Raw genomic sequence first — 10,984 nt, forward strand, 5'->3', positions numbered from 1 at the left:
CGCTCCACCCACCTGCAGGACAGAGCCAGAATGTGGACAGGGCCTTGGGCAGCCTTGCATGGAAAAGGCCATATCACTTCCACCTGCAGTTCCACTGGCCAGAATTTAGTCACATGGGGCCCAGCTAAATTGCAAAGGAGGCGGGAAAATGTCATCTACCCGTGTGCCCAGGAATAGAAAACAGCAGGTGAACACACAGCGTTGTTTCTACCATATCGTATAAGAAATAAAATGTAATCATTGCACCTCATGTGATCCAGCCACGAACAACATTTTCATAGTCATAATAAAGTAAACACGGGATATTGATTCTATAAGAAGTCATGATATAACTGTATGAGGAGGACGAGAATAGAAGTGACCGCAGTGGCGGGGAAGGGGTGTTGCCAGGGTTGGGGGAAGGGAGCTGAATCTTTGCTCTTAGGAGGTTCAGTAGATAATGGAGAAAAATTTTAAACGAAGAAATAGCAGTATAAACAGGTTATTTAGAAATATGATTTAAAAAATGCCAAAAGGAGGGCTTAGAAGAATTCAGGGTATTTGACTCTGGAGAGCTGCAATCAGGAGTGGGGTGTAACACTGTACTATTTTAATTTTTGAACCGGGTACTCATTTTGCCTTGATAAAAATAAAACTTAATTTTTAAAAGAGAAAAACAACAAGAAGTAACTTTATTGCTTCCCTATGGAGTGGAGGGCGGGACAAACACCAGATGTGACCCATGGTGCGGGCACAGAGCAGAAACTCGGAGGTACAGGTCTAGCAAAATGTACACGGTCCCCAAACTCTTGCCACCCCTTGGAGAGGCACACTTAGGCCGGGCATGGCTGGAGGCACACTAGGTGCGTCCCAGGACAGGGACCCTGTGTTAGGTAGGACAGGCTGGGTAAGGCTGTAGAAACGACCCCAAAATCTCAGTGGCTTAATACAACAGTTTCTTTCTCATCCATGTTCCTCCCACAAGGGCCGGGAGAGGACCAGTGCTCCGGCCCATGCAGGCATGCGGGGACCAGGCTTACGGAGGCTGTGCTATCCCAGAGCCACCCCACAGGTGACACAGCTGCCACCACTGGGGAAGACAGGTGGCGCACCTGCTCCTGTATACTTCAGCCTAGAAGTGACACACATCATTTTCTCCCACAGCCCACGAGAACGACACAGAATTATAGTCCTCTGGGTACCCAAAGGGGAGAAAAACTGGACTTCGGTGCCCACTTGTAATGTCCACACAGACCCCGATTCCCTGTCACTGGGGAAGTTTTAGAGAAGTTGGGAAGAGGCAGGGACCCCCGACTGCGTTGGGAGACTCAGGGCTTTGGCATCAGGATCACAGCCTTCCACCAGGGTAAAGCCGTGGACACACACCCTGGTCTCTCCACAATACCTGAGTTTGTCACCTGCCATCCGTGAATTCAAAGCATGAGGAAGACGGAGGGGAGCAGTCACGGGGATCGAGCCCCCAATCCAGTCCCCCGCCTCTGAGTAGGCTTCATCAAGTCAACTCTAAAGAGCAGAAATCAATGCATCAGTGAAAACTGGACAAGAGTTTTAAATCATGAGCAGAGCTCCCTTTGGGCTTTGAAAGACCCACCACGTCCTTTCAAATGCCACTTCCCTTTCATGTCTTTCAGAGATGACTGAGACCCAGGTGACCCAATTACAGCATCTGCAAACACCCTCCTCTTGCCTTGTGCTGCTCCCGCAGTCATCACCGCTGGATAAACAGCGTCCACTGTCACCTTTGGGGGTTGTATTCTACACACTGCTCCACGTTTGGATATGCAAAGGCTGTTGTAACCAAACTGGCCCAAGGCTTTTAAGACAAAGAAGCGTTCAATCTTGGGTCTGTCTCCATAAATGTGAAGATTATCCCTATAGTCATGTAAGTGTCTTGGAGAAGTCGTAATAATTACAACAGGAAAAACATTTATTGCGTATGCCAGGCACATAGTGTTTTATTTGTTTTAAGTCCTTTGATCCTCCTACCAGCCCAGAGAAGCAGAAATTATTGCCACCCTCATTTTGCCAAGAAGAGAAAGCATCAGGAGATTTAGTAATTTCCCTAGGCACACACAACTAGTCAGTGGAAGAGCTGGAATACAAACCTAAGCAGTCTGATGCCGGAGCCCAGGGTTTGGAGTCTTACAAAATTTAAGTTCAAATCCTGGGTCTGTCACTTCACACACACATGACCTTGAGAAAATCAAGTTAGAGGCTCAGTTTTTCCCTGGGGAAAAAAAAAAGACAGCTCTCCTAAAATGGGGATGGTAATACTTCTTTCTGTGGAGGTTGTTGAAAATTAAATGAAATACTCTCTGTAAATTTCTCGGCATGGGCCTGACACATTCAGGGAGCGTGGGTTCCCTTACCTTCCTCTGTGTGGATACAGGAAGTGAAGGCAGAGGCTGAGGAGGAGGGGTGATTATCAGCTCCTGGAACCCTGGAGGGGGAGTCTGAGGATTGCAGAGGATTTCAGTCAGGGAGGGAACTCCTGAGGTCTGTTGAGAATTGACGAGGACAATTCTAGAACAGGGTCCCAGACTTCTCACACAATAATAGTAAGAAGAATTCCTTAGCATTCGTGCAGTTTCCACAATACTTGGCTGGGATCAGTGGCTCACACCTGTAATCCCACACTTTGGGAGCCCGAGGTAGGAAGATCGATTGAGGCCAGGACTTTGAGACAAGTCTGGGCAACATAGCAAGACCCTGTATCTACAAAAAATTTAAAAATTAGCCAGGTGTGGTGGCGCACACCTGTAGTCCCAGCTACGTGGCAGACTGGAGGGGGTGGATCACTTGAGCCCAGGAGTTCAAGGCTGCAGTGAGCTATGATTGGGCCACTACACTCCAGCCTGGACAATAGAGTGAGACCCTATCTCTTAAGAAACAAATGTATATACAGCAAGACTGTGATTGACAGCAAGGGTGCTGGAGGCAGAGCTGCTGTGTACAGTTGTATAGGTTGTGCACTGTGGCAATCCAGGATACAGCCTGCTTTTAGGGAATGGTGGCATGGAGGGCTTGCTTGGTCACTTAAAGGAATCTTGGAGAGTCTCAGAGGAATGAAAGAGGTGTCTGAGCAAATAGCAGTCAACATGCCCTTCCCAGCACAGAACAAGTACTTAATAGATAGTTGTCAAGTGAATGAATGATGGATGGAAGAGTTGCCCAATCGGAGGCAGGGAGACTAGTCAGATTACTATAACAGTCCAGGCAAGAAATGGTGAGGCTTCCAAACTAAGGAATAGCTGTGGAGAAAAAGGAAGCCCAGGAAGGGCAGGGTTCAAATCCACCTGCCGCTTTCCAGCTGTGTGACTTTGGACTGGTTGGTTGGTTGGTTGGTTGATTAATTGGTTGGTTTACAATCCTCATGTGTGTGGGCGGGGGTGTCACACTAAGGCTGGAGGGCATGATTTTGCCTGAGCCCCCGAGCAGCAGGGCGAGACCCCTGTCAGCACACGTTCTAGGCAAAGCTGCCTTAGACCAGAGCTCTGGATCTCCTTTTGGAGAGATGCCCCATCTCCCACCTCCATATTGGTTCCTCATCCATGAAATAGAGATTGGTGTCGATGTGGTTGCACACAACTGAGGCACAGAGTAGGTGCTGGAATGCCTTCCTCCTCTCCTCTCCTCTCTGACCGGTGGGTACCTGGGCCACATCCAGTTTTTCACAGTCAGAAATGCTCGGCCTTGTGTGTTCTGCCCGGGCCTGTGCCTGGCTCCATCCCCCTCTGGCATTGCTCCCCGCTTTCTGAGTCAGACAGGGGTGGGGAAAGGCTCCTTCAGAGGTGTAAGAGGGATGGCTGAGAAGCGCCTCCTGGCACAGCCCTTGCCCCGGAGCTGGAAAAGTCAGAAGACACAGCCGTCTGCCACCACCCAGCACCAGCTTAGGCCCAGTCTGCCTACACACGCGAAACAGCACCTGCACCAAAGGCCGCCTATAAACATAGTTCTAAGCAAAACTCATTCTTATTTACCAAATCCCCTTTAATATTAGTCATCACTCAGCAGTCGCACCCCACGGCCATCCTCCATCTCAGCAAATGCCGGCCACCACCCTGCCAGAGCCAGGGGCCAGAGTAAAAGCTCGCTGCCTCCAGATGCCCAAGTATGATGTGACATGTCACCTTTATGGCTTTTCATTTATTTCATATCTATAAAGAACCAGAGACTGTTAGGGCCAAGGATTCAAACTAAAATTTTGAACCCCAAATAAGAAAGAACCAATCTAATTCTCTGAACCCTAAAATGAAAATCCAAGTTTTCTTTCTGAACCACAGAGCAAAGCCCAGTTTTCCCAGGAAACAGCCAATCAACTATTTTGACCTTGATCATGAGCTTTGGAGTCAGGAAAACTGAGCCTCCCTTCCCCATCTGTAGAGTAAGGACGAAAGTGACTTCGTAGAGTGGTTGGGAAGGTGAAGACAAGCAACGTCTCATGGTCCCCAGCGGGTCCCTGACACAGCCCACCTATTCCTCCCTCAAAGCAGCCCCTTTTACGTAGGAGGCAGTGTCGGAGTGAGAGGAACACGGCTTTGGATTTAAAGACACCTCACTTACTAGTTGTGTGACTCTTCCTGATACTTGAACTCGGTCTCACACATGGAAGGCAGGAAAATAATAACCTTTGCAGAGGGTGCTCGCGAGCATTACGGCATGTTCTGTACTTCTCTGCCCTTGTCACATAGCTCGCAGTCCCCAGGGACTGTCTCAGACGTGCTCACAAGCAAGCAGAGTCAGTGTCTGGGTGGCGCTGGAGGGTTTGTCTCCTCCTCTGGTTTCAGGGGTTCCTCCAGGACAATGCTGCACCTGCAGAAGTCCAGCCCCTCCTCTGCCCCAGCTCGCCAGCCTCTGACCCAGGGGGTCTGGCAGAGAGAACCACACCACTCCCCACTTCTGTGTCACAGGGGTGCCAACTCTATTCACCTTGTGTGTGCCCCGACATCGTAAAGAGTGTTAGGGGAATCTGCTCCCACAGTTTTCACTCTAAATGGGACTAAGCCGGAAGACAGATCAGAGGGACAGAGTGGCCACATGGCACTCGCAGTCACGACTCACTCCACTCACTGGGTCAAGCTGTCAAGGCTGGTTCCTGATGCTGCCTTCGGCTGGGTTCTCTGCCCAGAGATCCCGCCGCCAGTTCACCAGACACACGTGAACCCAGCTCGGGGCAGAATGGGACCAGCACCACAACCGGCGCCCTTCGCCACCGTCAGCAAAACTTCCAAACCGAGGGAGCTGAGCACCACAGGGACACCAGAGTGTTCTCTGAGCTGAACTTGAACTGGTCTCTAGACAAGTGCAGGGTTTCGGAGACGGAAAAAAGAATCTTTTAGATGTTTAAGACAAACTTTATTTTTTAAAATCTATTAAAATAACGCAATTAGACTATGAACATCTTACTAGGGATTTGATGATATCAAAGCATTATGTTCATTTTTTGTAGGTGTGATAATGGCATCACGGTTATTTTCTTTTTTAGAAGGTCCTTATCTTTTGGAGAAACTTACTGAAATATTTACAGAGAAAGTGATATGATGTCTGACACTTGCTTCAAAATAATACAGGAGGGAAGATGGCAGGAGAACAGATGAAACAAGACGGACAACGAGGTAGTAAGTATGAAAGCGGGGTGAGAGGAGTTCATAGTAGAAGTCTGCCTAATTTTGCATGTACTTGAAATTTTCTATAATAAAAAAGTGTTTTATATCACCGTGCAGTCCTTCAGAAAAATGTCTCACAATAAATGCCCAGAGCCTGCAGCCCTGGCAGCCCCGCAGGCGGAGTGTCACCAATTCGACATGCCCCTCTGGAGAATTTTATCCATGTTAGGATTCTAAAAGAGAAACTGTTGCCTTTCCCTGCAGCATTCTTGTTTATCTAAGCAGTTGCTCTTAACCTTTTTAGGGTCCAGAACCACTTTGAGCAATGGATGAGAGCTATGGAGCCCCTAAATACTCCCAAATACATAACCACAAAAATTTACATGAAGTTTATTTTGTAATATTGGAAACTGGTTTACATCACATAGGCAACTATACAAATACTGTGCTCAAAAGATTTATAAAAAGTGTCTTAAGGTCTCTACTACCTCTCAACCTCTTTTTTTCTTTTTTTTCCAAGACAGAGTCTCACTCTGCTCACTTTGTTGCCCAGGCTAGAGTGCCGTGGCATCAGCCTAGCTCACAGCAACCTCAAACTCCTGGGCTCAAGCAATCCTTCTGCCTCAGCCTCCCGAGTAGCTGGGACTACAGGCATGCGCCACCATGCCCAGCTAATTTTTCTATATATATTTTTAGCTATCCATATAATTTCTTTCTATTTTTAGTAGAGATGGGGTCTCGCTCTTGCTCAGGTTGGTCTCAAACTTCTGAGCTCAAACAATCTGCCCACCTCGGCCTCCCAGAGTGCTAGGATTACAGGCGTGAGCCACCACACCTGGCTCCTCTCAACCTCTTGAGCCAGCCTTAAATCTGTACCTTTGAGGTATCATGCTAGCTCTTCTTTCAAAACTCTCCACCTGGCCGGCAAAAAAACACATGCCACTCTCCTGCTCAAGAACCTCCCATGGCTCCCCATTGCCTTCACAACAAAAACAATCTGCTTTGTCTCTCCTGTAGGACCTGCTGTGATCTTTACCAGTTCAGCTTTCCACCTTTCTCTACCTCGCCCCACTGAGAATGCCAAGCCTCAGCAGAATCAAACAGCACATGCTTCTCTGAAAAAGGTCTGCATTTTCCCATCTCTAGGCTTTTGATTCCCCTGTTCCTACCATCTAGAATGTTTTCTCCTCATTTCTGTGTATCAAAATTTCTACATACTGCTGGGTGCAACATAGCAAGACCTTATCTCTACAAAAAAAAAAAAATTTAAATTAGTCAGATATGGTGGCATGCACCTCTAGTCCCAGCTACTTGGGAGGCTGAGGTAAGAGGATCACTTGAGCCGAGGAGTTCAAGGTTACAGTGAGCTATGATCATGCCACTGCAATCCAGCCTGAATGACAGAATGAGAGCCTGTAAAAATATATATATATATTCTACATACTATTTAAAGCCAAGTTCAAATGTTACTTCCTCCATGAAATCTTCCATATTAATTAGGGTAACTAACTCTTATCAATCCCAAACTGAGTGGCTTCTCTCAGTAGAAGTTTATTTTTCCCAGATGCAGGTGTGCCCGGTTGGCAGGCCACGTCCCTCCTCAGGATGATTCCTGAGGGAGGAATCAGGGTACCCAGGGCCCTGCTGTCTGGTGGCTCTGCCTCGAAAACTCTGCTTCCAGCCAACAAAAGAGAAAGTGGAGAAGCCACACTCTCGCTTCTTAAAAGCTCCAGCCTGGAAGTCACTGTTGCTCACATTTCATTGGCAAGAACCATCATGTGGCCACTTTTAGATGCAAAGAGGAAACGTCACCCCTGGCTTTACCCTGTGGAACCGGAGCACACAATTCTCATGGACAGTTAGCCATCTCTACCATAATGACCTGAACACCCTGCCCAACCCCCCTCCACCCCAGTCACCCCACCCTTCCCTGGGTCCCGATATTGTTTCATTTGCACTTAGGAAGCAGCACATACCAGAACCAGCATTGCATGAAGGCTGGTTCAATAGGTGTGTGTCTCTTTGCCTTGAGGACAGGGACCGTGCCTTTCATCTTTGCGTCCCTGCTGCACAAAGGACAGTGCCTGACACACATTAGTGACTCGTGCTTGTTACACTGAATTACTTTGTTTTCTTTCTACATTCCAGGGTTATTTCTGTCTAGACGATAGGTACAAATTATAAGTTCAGTATCTAATCTCCCTCTGCCTTGCAGAGGCTGAAGTACTGACCAATTCACTTTGCTCTGTATCTGTAATAGGAAGTAGGATGACTTTCCTGTTATCTCAGATTTTCAGTTAAAGACTCAACACTTGCCAGGCCTGTTGGCTCACGTCTGTAATCCTAGCACTCTGGGAGGCCGAGGCGAGAGGATCACTTGAGGCCAGGAGTTCGAGACCAGCCTCAGCAAGAGCAAGATCCCCATCTCACAAAAAATAGAACAATTAGCCAGGTGTGGTGGTGTACACCTGTAGTCCCAGCTACTCGGGAGGCTGAGGCAGGAGGATCGCTTGAGCCCAGGAGTTTGAGGTTGCTGTGAGCGAGGCTGACGCCACGGCACTCACTCTAGCCTGGGCAACAGAGCGAGACTCTGTCTCAAAAAAAAAAAAAAAAAAAATTCCTCACTTCTCAACTCTCCTTCAGTGTTTTGAATTTATCTCCAGAATGGCACTTGTCACACTTTAATGCCCAGCTCTGTGTCCAGCACAGAGAAGGCACTGACAGAGATTTATTGAATGAACAAACTTGGGAATGAGGAGATCCCTAAAGCGGACGTTCCGGCTACAGTCCCAGCTCCCAGGCAGGGGCTGGACATTAGCATGCAGGAAGCACCGTTCCCAGGGAAAGAGAAAGGGAGACTGATGTTCCCTCTAACCCAACCGGAAGGATGCTGCACTCAGAGGAAGAACAGCCAGACGCGAGGTAATTGTTGCTCCCCTAGAAATGATGGTAACAAAGCCAAAGAGATGCATGATCGTTAAATAAAGTTTTTTCCCTGGCACTTTTACCGCTGGGCCGATGGATCACTTATGAAAATACTGAATAAATAATGAAATGATGGCCAGGAGAGAGCCTCTCACAAGCAAGGCTATTGCAGCCGATTTTAAAAGCAAAAGCACAGGTTTATTGAATCTGGCAGGTGTACTAAATCCTGGCTCTCAGAACTGGGGCTGTGAAAAAAGTCTGTGCCCCCGCCTGTCATTGAAGGTTTGCAGAATGCTCCAGCTTCTGCGCCACCGGACTTACCTGCCCACGTGCCATCTTCCAGGGACCTCCCCGCGGGCTCCCTATTAGAAACACCTAGGAAGCTTTTTAAAAAGAACGAGTCCTGGCCTCTCTACTCTGCCCCCTCCACCCCCGATGTAGGTTCTCATTTAATTGGTCTAGGGAGGGCTTGGGTACTGGGAGCTTAAAAGCTCCCCCAGGTGACTCTAATGTGCAGCTGGCTGTGAGAAACTGGTCTACGGCATGTGACTTGAGCGGCGCTGCAAATCCCGCCTGGGCTCACATGTCTCCTTGCCTGCCAGGTGGGCTGTACTCTAAGGTGCTTGCAGTGGTTCTCAGCCCAAGGTACATGCCGGAATAATTTATTAATTAAGAAAATTGATTAATTAATTAATTAAGAAAATTAATTATTTAAGAAAAATGGATACTAGGGACCCCATCCAGGCCCTTTTAAAGCTCCTCAGGTGATTCTAATAAGCAACCCTGGGCTGAAGCAGTGGGCCCCCAGCCAGTGTAATGGTGAGCCTCACCTGGGGGCTAATTAAGCACACCTGATCCTTCCCCCTGAAGCGTCTATAATAAGCCTGGGTGGGTTTCAGGACTTTCTTTTTTTCTTTCTTTGAAACAGGGTCTTCTTGCTCTGTCACCCAGGCTGGAGTGCAGTTGCATGATCACAGCTCACTGCAGCCTCAAACTCCTGGGCTCAAGCCATCCTCCCCCTCAACCTCCCGGGTAGCTGAGACTATAGGCACACGCCACCACAACTGGCTAATTTTTTTTAGCAATGGCAGGGAGCCACTATGTTTCCCAGGCTAGTCATGAATTCTTGGTCTCAAGCAATCCTCCCACCTCGGCCTCCCAAAGTGCTGGGATTTCAGGTGTGAGCCACTGTGCCCGGCCCTGGGATCATGCATTTTTATTAAGCACCCAGGTCACACTTACCCTCCGGCTAGTGGCAGCCTTGTAGACTTGCTTGGTCATAAGGATTTCTAGGACATTTATTAAACATAGAGATTCTGGATCCCTATGAGAGAAACCCAAGAACTTGTATGTAACAAGCTCCCCAGGTGATTCTAGGACAAGGCAAATATGGGGAAATCAAGCTAAGGCATTGTGAACTCTGGGAGGTCATCTAAAACTAACCAGGAGATAAATGAGTCACTGTGGTTATTAGGTCTATCCCGCTGTTCCCTGGTCCTCAGATCCCAGTGTCCAGAGTGAGTACTGGCACCGACTTGAGCTGATGACGGAGTGATCACAAATACAAAGCAATCCCACACAGTTTGTTACAGGAAAGAAAGAAACTACATAACGGGAAAGTAAAGAAGGAAACTAACCCAAGTAAATAGCACATAGAAAATATGTTCTAGAGAGAGGAACAGGTCAGCCTCTACGAGTGAAGAAAGATGTGGGGACTCCCAGGTGGTTTCCTTTTACCAGCCTGGTGCAGGGGCGGGCTCACAGGAGGTGTGGGCTATTACCCAATGATTAGCAGGTGTTCTGCATTTTCGTGCAGTCCCTTCCCCGGATTGGTCCCCCACCACCCGGCTTCTCCACCCCTAGGAACCACCCTTCTGGCTTGTCTCTGCCACCTGCAGGTTTGGACCCTACCTAACACCCACACTCACAAAATGAAAGAGATCATTCATTCAGTGGGTCATTCAGCCAGTCAACAAACATTTCCTGCACATCTGCTCCACAGCAAGGATTGCTAATATCTGGTATGCAGGTTAATGAGACTCACACCTCTGCCTTTTCTCCAACTACATGGGCTGGTCCGTCTCATCACACAGACCATGTCTAGTTCTTCCCCAAGAACTGCCGGGCCCACAACTCTCACCCTTCTAGACTCTGCTCTGAGCTGACTCTGCGGAAAAGCAGAACTGACCTGTGCCCTTTGATCCATCACCATCTCTGGACAGGTGTCTGCCGACCCATTTACAATAATGCTGGCAATTACTTGTTCTTCTAGCCAGAGCTTTCCTGGAGGACTGGCACGTGGTTGGTTTATCTTTGTAACCCCAGAAGCCCATACCTGGTAGGTGCTCCGTGGAGGCTGTAGTATAGTTTATCAGGGCAGAAAGACGTGTCAACAGACACACAGAGCAAGAAGTGCTATGATGGAGATAAATGTTAAGAACGAAAATGCTGGC

This window comes from Lemur catta, chromosome 15, assembly GCF_020740605.2.
Source record: "Lemur catta isolate mLemCat1 chromosome 15, mLemCat1.pri, whole genome shotgun sequence".
NCBI classification, from domain to species: domain Eukaryota; kingdom Metazoa; phylum Chordata; class Mammalia; order Primates; family Lemuridae; genus Lemur; species Lemur catta.